Source organism: Balaenoptera borealis, assembly GCF_965194805.1.
Source record: "Balaenoptera borealis genome assembly, chromosome: 3".
In the NCBI taxonomy this organism is placed as follows: Eukaryota; Metazoa; Chordata; class Mammalia; order Artiodactyla; family Balaenopteridae; genus Balaenoptera; species Balaenoptera borealis.
Genome location: NC_138866.1, coordinates 31,460,214 through 31,480,683, shown reverse-complemented (window position 1 = coordinate 31,480,683; position 20,470 = coordinate 31,460,214). Strand labels below are relative to the sequence as shown.

The following is a 20,470-nucleotide window of genomic DNA, read 5'->3' as shown; positions in this document are numbered from 1 at the left end:
GTTTCTTCATCTGGTACATCACTCTCTGCCTTTTCATTTTGTCTATCTTTCTGTGAATGTGGTTTTTGTTCCACAGGCTGCAGGACTGTAGTTCTTCCTGCGTCTGCTGTCTGCCCTCTCAGGAATTTCACCCTTTGGTTGAAACTTTCTGTTGACCTAACTACATTAGAGCAAACTGAGGTTAACCACAATATGAGGCACCTTTTCTCTCTGGCCTTGGACTACATTAAGAGAACAACCACCACAACAATTCCAAAGTCTTTGTGTTACATTCAAAATTGCACCTGGCTATCTACTAATATAATTTCAAGCATGCAACATGATGTTCCTCCAATAGCAAAAAGCAACATGGGAGTGGTAAAAAAAAAAGTTATTAGCTGCAGTTCAGGAAAAAGGGCACTATTAAAAGGATTGGTAATCTGCTAAAGGGCTCTAGCAAAACCCCAGTAAACTGAGATCACATATAACATCTACATTATAGGAAAGATACCCTATTCTCTATTTCTTGATTAGCTATGAACGTTGAGAAGCCAAACTACTCTCCTCTTTATAAAAGTTCACTTACTAAGGTAAGGAAGTGGGTAGACTTGCCATTTTGCCTGAAGCAGTTACCTGATCAAAGGATATGTTTTTGTGTATAGTAGTCATCTGTGCTACTAAAAAATAATGGGGAGAGGAGAAGGAAGTAACACTGACAGGGGAAAAACCTTGATTCCTACAAAAGAACAGAAAAAGAGTTGAGACTAATTTACTAATGTTGTTCTTTGGTGGGGGGGGGAACCTATCTCTCTTTGTGTATACACATAGACACACACAAATATATACATATATATTACATATATCTGACAGATAATATTTTCCAAAGATATCTCCCAACCCACATTCTCTTATGCTAGGTGACCTTGCCATTCTGCCATTAAGAGATGGAGTCTTGTGACATCAGCAGCATGGCAGAGTGACACAGTCTCTCCCCTTCCATCTACAACCAGTAAAATACCCACAGCTCAACAAAGGTGCCTCTACCCAACATACCAGGGTGCCAAAGAATTCCACACACCTGTTCATCTAAAGGTGGGTGGACTGGAACACACAGAGGAGGTGGAAACAGGGGAATCTTGGAGGTGGTGCCTGCAATCCTGGCATTCCAGAGGACGCAGTAGTAGCAGGGGAGGTGGTGCATACAACTCCAGCCTCCTGGCTGCAGTGGCACCTGTGGCCACAGGTAACTGGGCAGCAGTGGCAGTGGGGTCTGGGACCCCGACACTCCAACCACTGAGGTGCCCACGATGCCACCCCCTTTCCTCCAATCCTGCCGCAGCAGAGCCCATGGAGCTTAAAACACCAGACACAGCAGAGGCTCCCATGCATCCTGGCTCCCATCCTCCAGCCTCCCTCTCTCCCTGCTGCAGCAGAGCTGACACTCAGGGGAACCTACACACAGCAGAAGAGCCCACCATCCTGGTGCCCCAGGCAGCAACACCAGTGATACTGACAGTAGCACAGCACCAATGACCCTAGAGGCACAAGAAGCCATAACAAGGGCTCAGGGCGACACCTCTGAGGGGGCAGTGGAGTGCATAAAGGGCCAACTCTCAATTCTAACCACAGGCAGCTCAGGTAAGAGAAAACAAAAACTTGTGCTATTGTGCCACCTACTGGAATACAGAATAAAAGCCTTTAATTTCTAACCTGTTGAATCATTAGAATCAAGTAGAATGGTGTTTGCTACTTCAAATGCATCAGTAGATAAACAACTAACTCATCAAGCACCATGAATACCCACCACAGTAACACTGTACCACAAAGAGAAAATGACAGTTCTCCAGAAACCAAACTTAAAGTCATGGAATACTGCAATCTAACTGATAGAGAATTCAAAATAGCTACCATGAAGAAACTCAATGAGATACAAGAAAACTCAGAAACGCAGTTCAGTGAACTGAAAAGTAAAATTAATGAACAGAATACTTTACCAAAGGTATTGAAACTCTAAAAAAGAAACAAACGGAAATTTGGGAGTTGAAGAACTCAATACATGAGATGAAGAATGCATTAGAAATCACTGAAAATAGGGCAGACCATAGGGAAGAGAGAATTAGTGAGCTCAAAGATAGAAGTCTAGAAGTGATACCAGTAGAAGAAAGAGAAGTACATACTTTAAAAATGAGGAAATTCTATGAGAACTATCTGACTTTTTTAGGAAGGGCAACAGAGTAATAGGTATCCCAGAAGAAGAAAGAGAGAGAAGGGAGCGGAGAGTTTATTTAGAGAAACAATAGCTGAGAACTTTCCAAACCTGGGGAAGGAGCTGGATATACAAGTCCATGAGGCAAAGAGAACACTTAATTAGCCCAATGCAAAAAGATCTCTTCCAAGACATACTGTATTAAAACTGTCAAAAGTCAATGACGAAGAATTTTAATGGCAGCCAGGGAAAAAAGGATGGTAACTTACCATCCAGTAGGCTATTGGCAGATTCCTCAACAGAAACTCTACAGGCCAGGAGGGAGTAAAACAACACTCTCAAAATACTGAAAGATAAAAATTATCACCCTCGAATGCTCTATCCAGCAAAGTTACCATGCAGATATAAGGAGAAATAAAGACTTTACCAGACAAACAAAAGCTAAGGGAGTTCATTAACAGTAGACCTGACTTACAAGAAATGCTGAAAACAGCTCTTCTACAAGAAACAAAAAGGCAAGAGTACACAAAAATTTGAGTAAGGTAATAAATAGACAGGCAGAAGCAGAATATCTCAACCCTTTACCAGAATAGGTTTTTATTTTTTATTCTTTTTGGCCGTGCCATGTGGCTTGTGGGATCTTAGTTTCCCAACCAGGGATTGAACCCATGCCCTCTGCAGTGAAAGCACAGAGTGCTCACCACTGGACCACCAGGGAATTCCCCAGAATAGGTTTTTAAACACTTTATTATAGCATAAAGTTTAAAGCAGGGGGGAAGCAGAAAAATAACTTTAGCTACTTCAATTTGGTAATAAACTTGCAATATAAAAAGGGATAATTTGAGATGACAAAAACACAAAAGGCAAGGGGAAAAGGATGAAACCCATATAGGTAGATAAAGATAAGATGCTATCAGCAGAAAAAGGACTATTTTATCCAAGAGAAAGCTTATACAACCTCATGGTAACCACAAAACATAAATCTAGAGCACAGACATGAAATAAAATATTTAAAAAGAGTAAACTGAAGAAAACATCATAGAAAACCTCAAACCAAAATGGCAGACGGAAACACAAGGGAAAAGAAACAATGGAGATATAGAGCAACTAGAAAACAAAAGATAAAATGGCAATACCAAGTTCTCATCTATCAGTAACTACTCTATGTGTAAACGGATTGAGGGCACCAATCAAACGACATAGAGTGCCTCAATGGATTAAAAAACAAGATCCAATGATATGCTGCCTCCAGGAGACTCATATGAGCTCTAAGGACAAATATAGGCTCAAAGTGAACAGATGGTATGTAATACTCCAAGCAAATGGGAGCCAAAAGAAAGCAAATGTAGCCATACTCATATCAGACAAAGTAGACTTGAAACCAAAAAACAAGGTAACAAGAGACAAAGATGAACAGTATATAATGATAAAGGACTTAATTCATTGAGAAGACATAATAGTTATTAATATATATACACCTCACATAGGAGCACCAAAATATATAAAACCATTATTAACAGAACTAAAGGGAGAAATTGACAGCAACACAGTAATAGTAGGGGAATTTAACACCCCACTTACATCAATGGATAGATCATCCAGATGGAAAGTCAACAAGGAAACAACAGCCTTAAATAAAGCATTATACAAAATGGATTAGATAGACTTGTACAGAACATTCCATCCAAATGCAGCAGAATATACATTCTTCTCAAGTGCAGATGGAACTTTTTCAAGGATAGACCATATGTTGGGGACAAAACAAATCTCAAGAAATTTAAGAAGACTGAAATCATATCAAACATCTTTTCCAATCACAATGGTATGAAACTAGAAATCAACTACAAGAAGAAAGCTGGATCAGTCACAAATATGAAGACTGAACAACATGCTGCAGAACAACTATCAGGTTAACAAAGACATCAAAGGAGAAATAAAAAATTACCTGAAGACATATGAAAATGAAGATATGATATACCAAAACCCGTGGGATGCAGCAAAAGCAGTATTAAGAGGGAAGTTTATAGCAATACAGGCCTACCTCAAGAAACAAGAAAAATCTCAAATAAACAATCTAATATACACCTAAAGGAACTAGAAAAAGAAGAACAAGTGAAGCCAAAGATCAACAGAAGGAAGGAAATAATAAAGATCAGAGCAAAAATAAATGAAATACAGTCTAAAAGACAATAGAAAAATCAATGAAACTAAAAGCTGGTTCTCTGAAAAGATAAACAAAATTGATAAACCTGTAGCTAGACTCACTAAGAAAAAGAGAAGGCTCCGATAAATAAAATCACAAATGAAAGAGGAGAAATAACAATGGCTATCACAGAAATACAAAGGATTATAAGAGAATATTATGAACAGCTATATGCTAACAAACTGGACAACCTAGAAGACGTGGACAAATTCTTAGAATCATACAGTCTTCCAAGACTCACTCATGAAGAAATGGAAAATCTGAATAGACCAATCACTAGTACAGAGATTGAAACAGTAATCAAAAACCTCCCCTAAAATAAAAGTCCAGAACCAAGTGGATTCACAGGTGAATTCCACCAAAAATTCAAAGAAGACTTAATACCTATCCTTCTCAAACTCTTCCAAAAATTTGAAGTGGAGGGAACACTTCCTAACTCATTCTATAAGGGCAACATCACCCTGATACCAAAACCAGACAGACACAACACACAAAAAAGAAAATTACAGGCCAGTATCTCTGATGAACAGATGCAAAAATCCTCAACAAAATATCAGCAAACTGAATTCAATAATACATTATAAAGATCATATACCATGATCAAGTGGGATTTATTCCAGGGATGCAAGGATGGTTGAACATCTGCAAATCAATCAACATGATACACCACATAAACAAAACAAAGGATAAAAACTATATGATCATCACAACAGATGCAGAAGAAAAAAAAAAACACTTGGCAAGATTCAACACTTATTTACAATAAAAACTCTCAAAGTGGGTACAGAAGGAATGTACCTCAACATAATAAGGGACATATATGATAAACCCATAGTTAACACATACTCAATAGTGAAAAACTGAAAGCTCGCTCTCTAAAATCAGGAACAAAAAGGGATGCCCACTCTCACCACATAGTATTAGAAGTCCTAGCAAGAGCAATTAGGCAAGAAAAAAATAAGGCATCCAAATTGGAAAGGAAGAAGTAAAACTGTCACTATTTGCAGATGACATGATAGTATATATTGAAAACCCTAAAGACTTCACCAAAGTGAACTAATACATGAATTCAGTAAAGTTGCAGGATACAAAATCAATAAATAAAAATATATTGCAGTTCTATACAGTAATAATGAATCATCAGATAGAGAAATAAAGACAACAATCCCATTTACAATTGCATCAAACAGAATAAAATACCTAGGAATAAATTTAAACAAGGAGGTAAAGACCTGTACACTGAAAATTATAAGACATTGTTGAAAGGAAATGAAGGAAACACAAAAAAATGGAAAGATATACTGTGTTCATAGATTGAAAAAATTCATATTATCAGAATGTCCATATTACCTAAAGAAATCTACAGATTGAGTGCAATTCCGATAAAAAAAAAACAAGGACATTTTTCACAAAAATTGAACAAAAAATTCTACAACTTATATGGAATAACAAAAGACCCAGAATAGCCAAAGAAATCCTGAGAAAAAAGAACAAAGCTGAAGGTATCACACTCCCTCATTTCAAACTATATTACAAAGCCATAGTAATCAGAAGAGCATGGTGTTGGCAGAAAAACAGATACATAGATCAATGGAACAGAATTGAGAGCCCAGATATAAACCCACACATATATGGAAAAATAATTTATGACAAAGGAACAAAGAACATACAATGGAGAAAGGACAGTCTCTTCAATAAATGGTGTTGGGAAAACTGGACAGCCACATGCAAAAATACTAAACTAGAGCACTATCTCACACCATACTCAAAAATAAACTCAAAATGGATTAAAGACTTGAATATAAGACCTGAAACCATAAAACTCCTAGAAGAAAACATAGACAGTATGCTCTTTGACATCAGTCTTAGCCACATTTTTCTACATATGTCTCCTCAAGCAAAGGAAACAAAAGCAAAAATAAACAAATTAGACTACATCAAATTAAAAAGCTTATGCACAGCAAAGGAAACCATCAACAAAACAAAAAGACAACCTACCAAATGGGAGAAGATACTTGTAAATCATATATCCGATAAGGGGTTAATAACCAAAATATGCAAAGAACTCACACAACTTAACACTAAAAAAACCCCAAACAATCCAATTAGAAAATGGGCAGAGGAGCTGAATAGACATTTTTCCAAAGGAGACATACAGATGGCCAACAGGCACATGAAAAAATGTTAAACATCACAAATTATTAGGAAAATGCAAATCAAAACTACAAGGGGATGTTATTACCACATGATCCAGCCAGCCCACTTCTGGGTATTTATCAAAAGAATACGAAAACACTAATTTGAAAAGATACATGCACACTTATGTTCTTCATGGCATTATTTACAATAACTAAGATATGGAAACAACCCATCAAGAGATGAATGCATAAAGAAGATGTGAGATATATACATATACATACACAATGGAATACTACTCAGCCATAAAAAAAAGATGAAATCTTGCCATTTTCGACATCATGGTTGGACCTTGAGGGTATTATGTTAAAGTGAAATAAATCAGATGGAGAAAGACCAAAACCATATGATTTCACTCATATGTGGAATATAAAAAAAACCAACCAACAAACAAAATAAATGAACAAACCAAACCACACAAAAATGTAGATACATAGAACAGAGAAGTGGTTACTAGAGGGGAAGGGGCGGGGGGAGGGCAAAATGGGTAAAGGTGGATCAACTATATGGTGAAGGATAGAAACTAAATTTTTGATGGTGAGCACCCTGTAGTGTATACAGAAGTAGAACATAAGGTTGTATGCATGAAACATATAATGTTACAAATAAAATCTACCTCAATCAAAAATAAATTTTAAAAAATCAGGGAATTCCCTGGCAGTCCAGTGGTTAGGACTCAGCACTTTCATTGCCAAGGGCCTGGGTTCAATCCCTGGTCAGGGAACTAAGATCCCACAAACCAAGCAGGATGGCCAAAAAATAACCAAATGACAAAACAACAACAACAAAAAAGATAAGTCTTTAAAATTTTTTTTTAATTTTAAAATCTTTTTCTCTCTCTTTTATATTTTTCTAAAACACTTTTTTATTTTTTATAAAATTTTTAAAGATTACTTTCCATTTACAGTTATTACAAATTATTGGCTATATTCCCTTTATCTTACACCCAATAGTTTGTACCTCCCACTCCCCCAGCCCAATATCGCTGCTCCCCTCTCTTCCCCAATGGTAACCAATAGTTTGTTCTCCATATCTAAGTCAGCTTCTTTTTTTTTTATTCACTAGTTTGCTGTATTTTTTAGATTCCACATAGAAGTGATATCACCCAGTGAGAGAGAGATGGTGTCTTAATTCCTCTCCTCTCACCTTGAATCTGGGTTCAGCTGGCCTTAGTGGTTTTCATGTACCTAACAGAATGCAACAGAGATGAACATGGGTTACTTTCAAGTCTAGATTTTTTTTAAAAAAAGTAGTAGTTTCCACCTGGTTCACTTGGAACTCAGTCTCCAGATATTCCCTTTCAGAATGCCTTTGGGAATCCAGTGCCATGCTATGAGAAGCATGGAGGGGTCACATGGAGGGACCATGAGTAGGTACCACAAAAATCATTCCAGCCTAGGAAATAAATATGTGCATGAAGAAGCCTCAAAATATCCTAGTCCCCAGCCATTCAAATTTCCTTCCCATTGAGTAGGAAATGTGAGACTCTGAGTAGAAATATAAGACATAACTGAGGACCAAACCAAGAAAGTGCGGAAAGTAAACAGGTGATAGAATAAAGAGACATTAAAGACACAAAGTGAATAAGACCTTGGTGAACTCTGGTAGTGGTGGCTGAAGAGAGGTGAAGAGTGAAGAACAAAGCTTGGAAAAGAAATCAAATTTGGTTTTGAACATATGAAATTAGAAATGCCTAGGATGGAATACTGAAAAATACAGATTAATGAAAAGACCAAAGAAAACCATGAAGAAAAATAAGAAAGAACTGCAAGCTAGAAAAAGAAGAAGAAGAAGAAGAAGCAGCAGCAGCAGCATAATGGGTTTATGTAAGACAACAGGGTTTTTGAAAAGCATGAAGTCAGCATTGGTAGCATATACTATATAAAAGAGGGTAGATAAAGTTGAGCAAGTATTGGATTTAGAAACTAGTGGATCACTGATGATACCAGCAAATGGGTAAGGAAGAAGCTGAAGCAGCAAATTCATTATTTTTTTCAAGAGGTTCATAAGAGAAGGAAAAGAGAAAATTATTAGTGTATACCTGGTACTTTAAAACCCTCTTCTGTATGTTGTTCCATAAAGATTACTAACATTTATCAGAGGATACAGTCCACTTTGAAGTTATTATAGTAATTATGGGAAATATATAATAATATGCTGTTCTTTACATAATATTCCTACAAGGAAAAGAGAATGTATAATATTCACTTAAGTTCATTCCAGTAGTTTTATTGGGTTTAAGAGTATTGAATCCAATATTTTCTGTCCACTTGACTCCAACTGTGCCAACAGGTCAATTAGTATATTTGACAGGCCACCAGGAATAAGGCTTATAACCCTTCCCAAACACAGACTATTTTGTGTTTTAAATTAAGTGGGCTCTCTCCTTGGCCTCATTAGTATAATTAACTCAGATTGGAAGGCCTACCTCGTGTTCCACACCTTTATCCAAATTATGCTGTTTATGGACAAGACTGAGGATTGCAAAAGCAAACAAAGTGACCAAGGTCACATAGCAAATAAAGAAACTTATCTGGATTCCAACTGGGGTATAACTAATTCCAAGACCTAATCCTTCCACTGTTATACCAGTGTCTACTTGCATTCCCTTGAGCAATGGAACAAGACCCCATACTCAGGACACTCAGTGTAGAATGGGGCACAAATACATAAGGAACACAATTGAATGTCATATATGCAGTGATATACAAAGAGCTGTAGAAACACAAAGGATAACTCATTGTAGTTTTGATTTGGATCTCTCTAATAATTAGTGATGTTGAGCATCCTTTCATGTGCTTTTTGGCCATGTGTACATCTTTTCTGGAGAAGTGTCTATTTAGATCTTCTGCCCATTTTTTGACTTTTAAATTTTTTTTTATTGAGCTGCATGAACTGTTTGTGTATTTAGGAGATTAATCCCTTGTCAGTCACTTCATTTGCAAATATTTTCTCCCATTCTCTGGGTTGTCTTTTCATTTTTGTTTATGGTTTCCTATCACCTCACACCAGTCAGAATGACCATCATTAAAAAATCTACAAACAATAAATGCTGGAGAGGGTGTGGAAAAAACGGAACCCTCCTGCACTGGGGGTGGGAATGTAAATTGATACAGCCACTATGGAGAACAGTATGGAGGTACCTTAAAAAACTAAAAATACAACTACCATATGATCCAGCAATCCCACTCCTGGGCATATATCTGGAGAAAACCATAATTCAAAAACATACATGCACGCCAATGTTCACTGCAGCACTATTTACAATAGCCAAGACATGGAAGCAACCTAAATGTCCATCAACAGAGGAATGGATAAAGAAGATGTGATACATATATACAATGGAATAGTACTCAGCCATAAAAAAGAATGAAATAATGCCATCTGCAGCAACATGGATGGACCTAGAGGTTATCATACTGAGTGTAGTAAGCCAGACAGAGAAAGACAAATATCATATGACATCACTTATATGTGGAATCTAAAAAAAATGATACAAATGAACTTATTTAGAAAACAGAAACAGACTTACAGACTTCGAAAACAAACCTGTCTTACCAAACGGAAAGGTTGGGTGAGGGATAAATTAGGAGTTTGGGATTAACATATATACACTACTACATATAAAATAGATAATCAACAAGGACCTACTGTATAGCACAGGGAACTCTACTCAATATTCTGTAATAACCTATATGGGAAAAGAATCTGAAAAAGAATGGATATATGTATATGTATAACTGAATCACTGTGCTGTACACCTGAAACTAACACAACATTGTAAATCAACTATACTCTAATACAGAACAAAAATTAAATTAAAAGAATCATCTGAATGTCGTGTTAAAATACTGGTTCCTGGCCCCTTTCCCCAGAGATTCGGATTCAGAAGATATGAGGCGGAGCCTAAAATTTGCACTTTTAACAAGTTTGCAAGAGATGCCATTGATGCAGGTCCAAGGACCATCCTTTGAGAAGTACTGCTCTACTTCAGTGTTTCTCAAACTTTCCTATGGGAATGCCACTGACAGCAGTGAAGGGGGAACTAGATCCCTGAGAGAAGTGGGGCATGGGATAAACGGACTCATTAAAAACTCAAAATTCCGTTGGGAAAAAAAAAGAAAAGAAACACAAAGGATAACACAGCTACCACTTCGGGAGTCCCTACCATTTGGCAGACAGGGTGCTAAACATTGTATATGTCCTTACAACAACTACGTGAAATACGAATTAAGCCCATTTCACAAGCTAGGAAACTGACTCATGGAGATGCCGAAAATTGTACAATTATTAAGTAACTAGATTTAGTCCCAGTGATCCTGAGAAGAGTCATGGTGTAGTAAGTAGAAGAAAGCAGGCTTTGTAATCACCCAGACTTAGGTTAAAATCTGCCTCTGATATGTTAATTTTGTTACCTCCCAAAAGTCTCTCACCCTGGAAAAGAAGGACTGCCTTAAAACTCCCAATCCACGGACTGCCGCTTGCTTCCCAGTCTTCTGGCCTCTCGCATTGCAGATTCCCTGCGGTCTCCATCTGGCCAAGCCGGAGGCCCTACCCCTTCCGGAATCCCGCTGGACACTTCTTCCTCCAGACTCTTACTGTCATCTCTTCGATTACATCACCACCGTGGGGACTCCGAAGCGAAGAGTCTCGTTCTTGCGCAAGGCGCCCATCACCGCATGGGCAAACATGATGCCCTGCCAGACAAGCCCTGCGAGGCCTCCCGAATCCCAGAGATTTAGAGTCCCTCCCAACAAGGACATCACAGACTCCTGGCCTTAAGGCGGCCTCGTTGTTCGTGGCCCTCATCTGATACGCCTCCATCAGGGAAAAGCAATCAGTCTGTCATCACGTACTCATACATCTGCCCTAAAATTGCAGCGTCCACAGTTCAGTTCCAGCATGTGGGGCTTGCAGTTGGGATTTAGAGGCTCATGTTAGGTTCGCCCTCACCATCAAACTGATAGGGAAACTGGTAACTCCCACGTTCCAAGTCTTGACCAACCTCTTCTCAAAACACTACCTAGCACATAGTTGCTAGATAAAATCAGCCAAGAAAAAAAGCTGGTTTGGAGCTAGTACGTTAGCCTCTATGACTATGTGTGGGATGGATAGTTTATCAGATTAATTTTAAAAAAAAAGTGCTATGAGAGTTTAGGTTGAATGGTAATTGGTGTAATGACTTGGTATCAGTGAACCTTTAATGCTAGTGCTTTTACTGCCAGATAGCCTATAATCCTCAGTCATTTATGAATGTCTAGTTTCCACTCATTCAACAACCACCCAGCACACTTTTCTGTGGGTCATTAGAAGGCTCGAGGAACACAGAGATGAAAAGATGATCCCTGCCTTAAAGAGGCTGGCAATCTAATGGGCATGCAAATGAACATGTGCCTGGAGCACATCAGTAGCTTGGGAAACAGACCCACGAGTGCCATTTGCCAGGGTGAGTCAGAGAAAACCTCACCTACTGTTTGAGATGACATAACAGTATAGAGTGCAGGTGACAGACTCACATTTCCCATGCTATCACTGAAATCTTTCCATCTGTTCCTGCCTCTCTATTGCCACCGAAACATTCCTGGCTTAATCCCTCATCATCTTTCCACCAATTAAAGTCGCCCCTAAGTGGTCTCCAGAGAAGAAACTCCTGATCTCCCTCCTGCCTTTACACTGATCTAATAATAGCCATGTGAACAGAACTACAGTGTCAAATATGGAGGAAAAAAAGAAAAGAAACTTATGATTTTCAAGTCTATCTTTGACACTGCTGAAAGTTACCTAAACGATATAAATGATGATAGGATTCTCCTGCTTTTGCCTTCAGTGTTCATTCTGATTTTCTTAGCAGGGAATATCAGGCTTTTTGTAATATGACTTTGACCCGACTTCCTGCCACTACCCCCTATTCACTCCATAACTCCATCCTGGAGGAGACACCATTCCTCGAGTATTCCATGAACTTCCGCAACTTCAAATGCAGCTCCAAGGGAACCAGGATCATGAAGCCACCCCTTCTCTGCAGGTGGTGTAAGTTAATCCTTCCTCAGAAACCTGGACTCATATATATCACAAGGCACATGTCATAGTCTGCTTATTTTTAATGTATAAAGTCGGTGACTTCACGATGCATTGATATAAGCAACGTGAAAAGGGGAGACAGCCTTACTGTTTCAATCCCCAGCATCTAGAAAAGTCCCTAGGATATGGCAAGTGCTTAATAAATGTTCACTGAATGAATAATGATGTAGTTGATTTCATTAAGTCTTCTATGTCAGTGCCTTGATCAAGTGGGTGCTGTGAAGGAGCTCTGAGGCACACTTTGTTTGAAGGCAACTTCTTCCCTGTTTTGGAAAAAACACAGCTGGAATGAGCCAGAGTAGGTGAGTTGAGGTTTTAAGGCCTCTGATTCCATACTTCCCATTAGAAGAGCCCGAACCATACCAAGTGGGGCCTGTTTGACATCCTTGGAGTTGCACACTTGGACTAAGCACACTCTCTAGGGCACAAAAATGGACAGCCACTGCAAAAACGCTGAATACATGTTGGGAAGTGTTTCTGAAATTTTAGCACAGGATTGTTCAAAACAATCCTCTTCATAGCTGACTCCCTAGCTGCCTTTAATTTTACTTCTTTTGCTGCTCATGTGCCACATTCTACATTTCATCTGCCTGTTTCTTTATTTAGATGTGAAATGTAAGAACATCTGAAGGAAGGCTTTGGCTCCAATCAGATGCATGCCTCAACCCAGCAGGCAGAGAGATACTTGTATGTAAGTCAGATCATGTCATTCTTCTGCTCAAAACCCTCCAACAGCTCACCATTACGTTTAGAGAAAAGCCAAAGACTTTAAAATAGCCAGAAAGCCTATGACCTGTCCCTTCTTCCTCCCTTTACCTCTCACTTCATCTCTCCTGGTCCTCTCCCTCTGAATCACTTGGCTTCAGTACTACTTACCTCCTATGTTTCTCCAATCACACTCCCAATTCAGGACCTTTGCGCTGGCTGTTCCCTCTGCTTGGAATCCACTTAACCCAGATATGCACATGACCAATTTCCTTACTTACTTCAGACGTTTATTCAAATGTCATCTTCTCAATGAGGCCTACCCTGAGCAGCCTATTTAAAATTTTAACCTGCTGTCCTTCCCCCTACAGATTCCCAAATTCTGTCATCTTTCTTTACTTTTTTCCCTATAACACTCATCAGTTTCTAACATACCATAGAATTTAGTTATTTACATGTTTATTATGTCTACATCTGGCTGCTAGAATACCAGGTCCCTGAGAGCAGGGATCTTCTTCTGTTGTTAACATTGTTGTATTCGAAATGGGAGACATTCGAAATGTTGCCTGGCTCATAGTAGTCACTCCATGAATAGTTGTCACATTAATTAATCCTTTGCCATCTCTTCTCTGCTGGAATTTGTCCGTAGTAGAAGCCCCCAATCTGCCTGACTGGTGACTTCCTAACATTTTATTCAGTCCAGGATCTCTAATGCTTTTGCTGCCAATAAAGCGTTTTGTGCCTTTCCTTAACCTCATACGGTGATACAAAGAAAAAGTGATCAGCAATTGCTTTGCAAAATTCCCACAGTTGGGGACAGTATTTAAGTCAGCCTCATCCTGACCAGCCTCAGATGAAATGTTTCCATTCCTAGCATTTTTTTTCTTCATAGAACTTATTTTCACAGTGTAACCATTGTGCCTATCAGAAACATAATCCCTACTACCCAGGTGTACTTTTGTGCATCGCAATGTACCATAAAACTGATTTGAGCAAAGAGGCTGGAACCTGAATTTAAATCTGATATCCATTAGTGGATGAGATCAAAGTGAACTTAAATGAGCCCATTCCCGGCAAAAATTCAATGAAAATCATGGTGAGTCAGGGTGTATAACCTTTTAATTCACCTGATTTTTATGTTACAGAGATTGGAATTAAGCGCAGGCTAATTCTCATTTCTAGAGAAACAAAGTATAATTTGGCTCAGCACCAGGGATGCCCTCCAGTCATGGTATTACAGTTCCTTGTGCTAGGGATCACAGCTAAGCCTGCTCTCAGATGTTGAAGGCAGGCAGCAGAGTTTGCCCAGCAAACCTTCAGAGACTTCCTCTCCTCTGACTTGTCAAGTGCCAGGAACTGGTCTCCAAAAGAGAAGAACTGTTCTACGCTGGTACTCATTTTCCCAGTCCCCTCCCCTACGCCTCGTTGTCTACCTGATGCGGCAGCACTGGAGCTTTGGGGCAGATATAGCCATGAGTGATGGTGGGTGGTCTGGGAATGGCAGCGTGAAATGTAATTTAAGAAACCAGGGGGCTTCCCTGGTGGCGCAGTGGTTGAGAAACTGCCTGCCAATGCAGGGGACATGGGTTCGAGCCCTGGTCTGGGAAGATCCCACATGCCGCAGAGCAACTGGGTCCGTGAGCCACAACTACTGAGCCTGAGCGTCTGGAGCCTGTGCTCCGCAACAAGGGAGGCCGCGATAGTGAGAGGCCCGCGCATAGTGATGAAGAGTGGCCCCCACTTGCCGCAACTGGAGAAAGCCCTCACACAGAAATGAAGACCCAACACAGCCAAAAATAAAAATAATAAATAAAATAATAAATAAAAAATTGAAAAAAAAAAAGAAACCAGCTCCATTGAGGGGGGGTACATTTTCCATAACAGGTAAAAGAATAAATAGTCACAGGATTTTGATTTCACTGGATATGGACTGGGATATGAAATGAAGTAACTGGGGCTTGGGATTTGGGAGTGGAGCCAGATGGGTTGGAGGTTGAGAGGTAAATGCTCATTTTCTACCCATTACAAGTTCCAGCAAGACACCCACCTACCCCCCCCCACACACACACACAAGAGCACAGTGTCACAAGACCACAAGACATGTCAGTGAAATGAAATCCATTCCCTCCTTGAGGTCTGTGATCTGACACAGATCTGGGACAATCCCTAGAGATCTAATCTAGTCACTTATGTTCAGGAAGATAATGAAATGGAGCCCAAGGAGGTTAAGGCTAATCCTGGGATCACACACTGGACTCTCTGCACACCTGGTGCTTACAGACATCACTTATACACAGATACGCTCTCCCTCACCCAGGCTTTGTACCCAGGGGACAAACACTCTCCCTAACATTTATGTGTCCCTAACTTGTCTGTTTTTGTGGAGTCATAGGTAATATTGTGCGTACGGCCACTGCCTTTCTCCTTGTTCACACACATCCATCCATTCATTCGATAAACATTCTTAGCACATGTTCACCTAGCATTGTTACAAATGCCAAAAACACTGCACCAGCTCTCAGAGGCTTGTTTCCTCACCTACATTCACAAATAGAGACATGCAGACTTTATCACCTTTGGGAAGAACATAATGCTTCCCACTCAACTCTTTAAACTGAGGGTGAACAGAAGGATTGTCTTCAACTGGTAGTCAGGGTAACTGAATTTCAGTCCAGAATCTTCCACTAACCAGCTGTGTGACCTTGGGCACGTCGCCTTTCTTCTGTGGCCTCATCTCTCTTTTTTGAAAAGTGAGGATCTGTGTCAAAGATGGGTGATCTTAAGCTTCTTTCTCATTTTCACCTTCTCTAACTCTCTGACACTTTAATAAATGTAGGCCCTGTACCAGTTGTCAGAAAAGCTGAAGTTATTAGCTGGGGAAAATTGATGAAGAACCCGGATTTTTTTTTTTTTTTTTTTTTTTTAGTGGACTGTAGGAGATAGTATTTTCTGAAGGCTGCATCAGAAACAGTGGCCTGAGCCCGTGGGATGGTATAGCTTGGCTATCTGTACAGGCCTCTCTCGTCTTCACATACTACAACTTCAGAGAAAGTTCATGGTAAAAGCAATTAACAGAGCATAGCAAAGGAAGAAGAGGAAAAGGGTGACAACTGTGGTGGCTTCTTGTCCTTCTTTGATGGGGAAGGATGAGGGAGGCAGCAGGTAGGGGAGCGAAGGCTGCCCTTCAGGCCTTCACAGTGTTGTAAAATGCAAGGAACTGGTTAAGAGTAGGCACCTTTACAAGGGTTTTGTCAAGATTTTTTCCCATGTGTTTGAAAAGTGTCATACTCCAGTATAAGTAGTCTGCTCACTCAGGCCCCCTCCCGTAAAAAAATCACCAAATAAGCCTTACAGAACCTCACTGCTGAACCTTTGCTAGCGAAGTGCTGGAACTTCTGCAAGTTGGGCGTCTTCTCCCAGACAGTGTCCAACGTAGGGTTTGGAGTTTCTTATCTTGTTCTCCCAGTGCCTGAGGAAAACTTTGATTTGCCCAAAAGAGATTCCCCAGGTCAAGGGAAATGCTCTTTGCAAGGACATTGGCCCTCCAGTGCACACGAGTGAACACACCACTGGGGATACGATACAGACTGGTAACGTATACTGAGGGCAGGCCTCAGAGCTAACTCCCAGGGCTGCTGCCCCAGATGGCCTCTTCCCCCTCAGGCACCCACTGCAGGGGGTTGGCTGGTGCGCTTGTGTGTGCGTGCGTGTGCCTATATGTGTGTCGGTATGCTTGCGGAGCAGCAGGTTCAAGGACCAGCAGGAAGATTTGATCATGACTTCCTAGAGGCATCTGATGCCAAGGAGCCCTGGTTTCTTGTGGTTAATACACCTTGGCAAGGGGAGGGGAGCCAAGAAGGAATAGGAGAAAGGTGAGCATGAAATGTGAAAGCAGAAGGATATAGATAAAGACAGAGAGTAGAGCCCAGCTCAGACAGAGGTGGTTGGCGCCTCCTAGAAGCACCAGATGTGGAAGACGTTCTCATCTGTAGTTTCGCTGCGGAATCCAGGGTATATGCGGCTCTCCTGGGCTGCAGGCATCAGCCACTCTTTGGAGAGGCAGCTCTACACAAGGAGGATGCGGTAGCTGAGGTAGCCAAGGCAATTCACCCAGTCTGGAGTCTCCTGGTCTCACAGGAGGTAAAGGGACAATGCAGAGAGAGAGAACAAGGCAGGACTGATGACTATGGGACCCCTTTGGAGAGTGCACCCTGCACCAGAGCTGGACTTTACTTAAGAGGTGGACCCCCAAATTCAGTGCTCTGTGGTCTTAGCACTCCCTCCAGTGGTGATGGCAGTGACTCCAAAGCTTTCCCACACCAGGATGATTTCTGTTGGGAACATCACAGACTACTTATACCTCTCAACACTTTTGCCCTCAAATTCTAGTCTCCACTTTCCCAGTCTAGGGGAAATCGAAAATCCCATTTCAGAAACCTTTTGTCCACCTTCCTTCTATCATTTGGTGACGCTTCCAGCCTGTTAAATATTGTTTAAGCGTCAAAAGGCAGAAAACAAACCAGAGAAATTTTTTAGAAACAATTACCGGAAGCAGTGATTTAGGATAGAATATCTATCATCTGTAAACAGACTGTTTTTCAGCTACTGGTCAATAATAATAGCCACTCTTTTATCACCTATGTTCCCTTTCCTGAGTTCCTTACATACCTCACTTAGGTTAATTGACATCGACAACTACAAAACTCCAATTCACAGACAAGGTAACTGAGACTCAAGTGGGTTATGTAATCTGTATAAGATTTGTACACAGTTTGTAATCTGACAAACTGACAGAGCCAAGATTCCAATTCAGGTCTATCAGTTTGCATGCTTTCCCACTGAACTTTGCGGTCTACAGAAGGGACAAGATTATTAAGATAGATCTTTCCTTTTTTTCTTTTAAATTTTCCTTCTAAACCTTTATTTCAACAATCAATTTTAATATAAAAAGCATTTATTATATAAAACAAGATTTGAGAAAAAACACAGAAAGTTTGTTATTAATTTAATAGACTACTGAGCAATGCTGTTAAAATACTATCCTTGATGTGACATTTTGATAGGAATTTTTGTTGTTACTAACAATTCCTTCCTATTTAATAACAGCTAACATCTGTAGAGAGCTTTCTCTATGTATAATATTGGCATCATTAGCTTGACATCAGTTAGCTCCCATCAACTCCATGATGTCTCTACTGTGATTATTATTCCCATTTTCCACAAGAGGAAACTGAGGCACCAAGTAGATCATCTTTCCAAGATAATACTTGTGTATTTAATTTATAGAATATAACGTTCCTCACTATGATTCCTCACTGGTTCCCTGTGGCAGAATGAACTTCTGGGAATGGGTGTGCTGGTTTGCAGGAAATGGGGAAAAGCTAACTTGCTGTGTGCATGAGAGTCATGAGTTTGAAGTGGGATGGGGAGAAGGGAATGAGCTGGGAGGCAGAGCAAAAGAAGATCCAGAAAGAGAAAAGACAGGATCCATCAAGGCTGGGCCCTACAGAGGGAAATGGCTAAGTGAGAAGAGGATACGGTACCCATGACGGACTCTGTGGGAACCAGAAATTTAGTAAGTGTATTTTTTGTTACTCGTTGTATGGTATGCAGTGTAAACATTCTCTTCTTTATGAAATCTTCAGTAAATTTTACATTGGTTACTAATACTTTGTGTCAGAAAGCTGAGTTTTCTTTAGAGTGGAGAACTCAAAGACAATGATAGAACATAACCAGTCAACTATAAATTGAAATGCTCCCATGGATTCTCAAAGGCTTACTGTCTTAAATCGGTATATTCATTCCTTACCAGGAGCTTGGCAAGACCTTACAAGGAAAAAGAACTTGCACATCAGGTCAGCTCTGAAAGCATTGTCTTTGGTATTGTGGTGGAGAGAGGAGAGAGAAGAGGAGATAGGACAGGATACTTAAACATTCTCTGCCCTTGAGGTTTACAGTCTTACCAAATCCTAATGCCACCCTAGAAGTGTCCTATACTCATATGAGTGCTGAACTCATTTATCAGTTATAATAATTTTTAGTGAATGCCTTAAAATGGTCTATATACAAGATCATGTCATCTGCAAACAGAGATAGCTTTACTTCTTCCTTTCCAATCTGGATGCTTTTTACTTTATTTTTTCCCCTCCTAATTGTCCTGGCTAAAACCTACAGCTCAGTGTTGAATAGTAGTGGTGACAGCATACATTCTTGTCTTCTTTCTGATCTTTGGGGGATAGCACTTATTCTTTGCTATTAAACATGTTAGCTGTGAGGGGTTTTTCTGCTTTGTTTTGTTTTTATTTGTTTGGTTTTTTTGTAGATGCCTTTTGTGAGTTTGAAAATGTTTCTTTCTATTCCTAGTTTGCTGAGTATTTTTTATCATAAGACGTGTTGAATTTTGTCAAGTGTTTTTCTGCATCTTGATATGATCATGTGGTTTTTGTCAATTCTATTGAATGTCTCTTACATAATTTAAAAATATTAAATCAATATTGCATTCCTGAGATAAACCTCACTTGATCATGATGTATAATCCTTTCTATACATTACTGGATTCAGTTTGCTCGTATTTTTTTGAGGATTTTTACATCTACATTCATAAAAGATATTGGAGTGTAACTTTCTTATAATGTCTTTTCCTGTTTTTTGTATCAGGATGATACCAGTTTCATAGAATGAGTTGGGAAGTGTTCTGTCCTCTTCTTTCTTGGTGCTAAAGTTTGTGAATAATTGGTATTAATTCTTCTCTTGAATATTTGGTATTATTCGTCAATGAAGATATTTGGGTCTGGGCTTTTCTTTGTGGGTATTTTTTAAATACTAATTCAGTTTCTTTATTTGGTATAGGTATATTCAGATTTATATTTCTTCTTAAGTCAGTTTTGATAATTTGCATCTTTCTAAAATTCATTTATTTAATCTAAATTATTTAACCTATTGGCATAGAATTGTTCATAACACATTCCCTTATAGTTCTTTTTTAAAAATTTCTGTAAGGCTGCTAGTAATGTCCCCTTTTTCATTTTTGATGTGAACAATTTGAGTCTTTTTTTTATGTAAAGACTAAAAAAACACAACTTTTGGTTTGATTGGTTTCT

At 39.5% G+C, this 20,470-nt stretch overlaps 1 protein-coding gene and 1 long non-coding RNA gene across 2 annotated transcripts in view; one reads left to right on the top strand and one right to left on the bottom strand.

Annotated features, from left to right (window-relative positions):
- Positions 1 to 20,470, bottom strand: part of SLC8A3 (solute carrier family 8 member A3) — a 270,004-nt gene that overhangs the window by 240,946 nt on the left and 8,588 nt on the right. The window lies entirely within an intron of this gene.
- On the top strand, positions 13,718 to 16,402 carry LOC309625203. The gene is made up of 2 exons (XR_014242386.1): positions 13,718 to 14,911; positions 15,232 to 16,402. It is a non-coding gene; the product is annotated as an uncharacterized lncRNA (long non-coding RNA).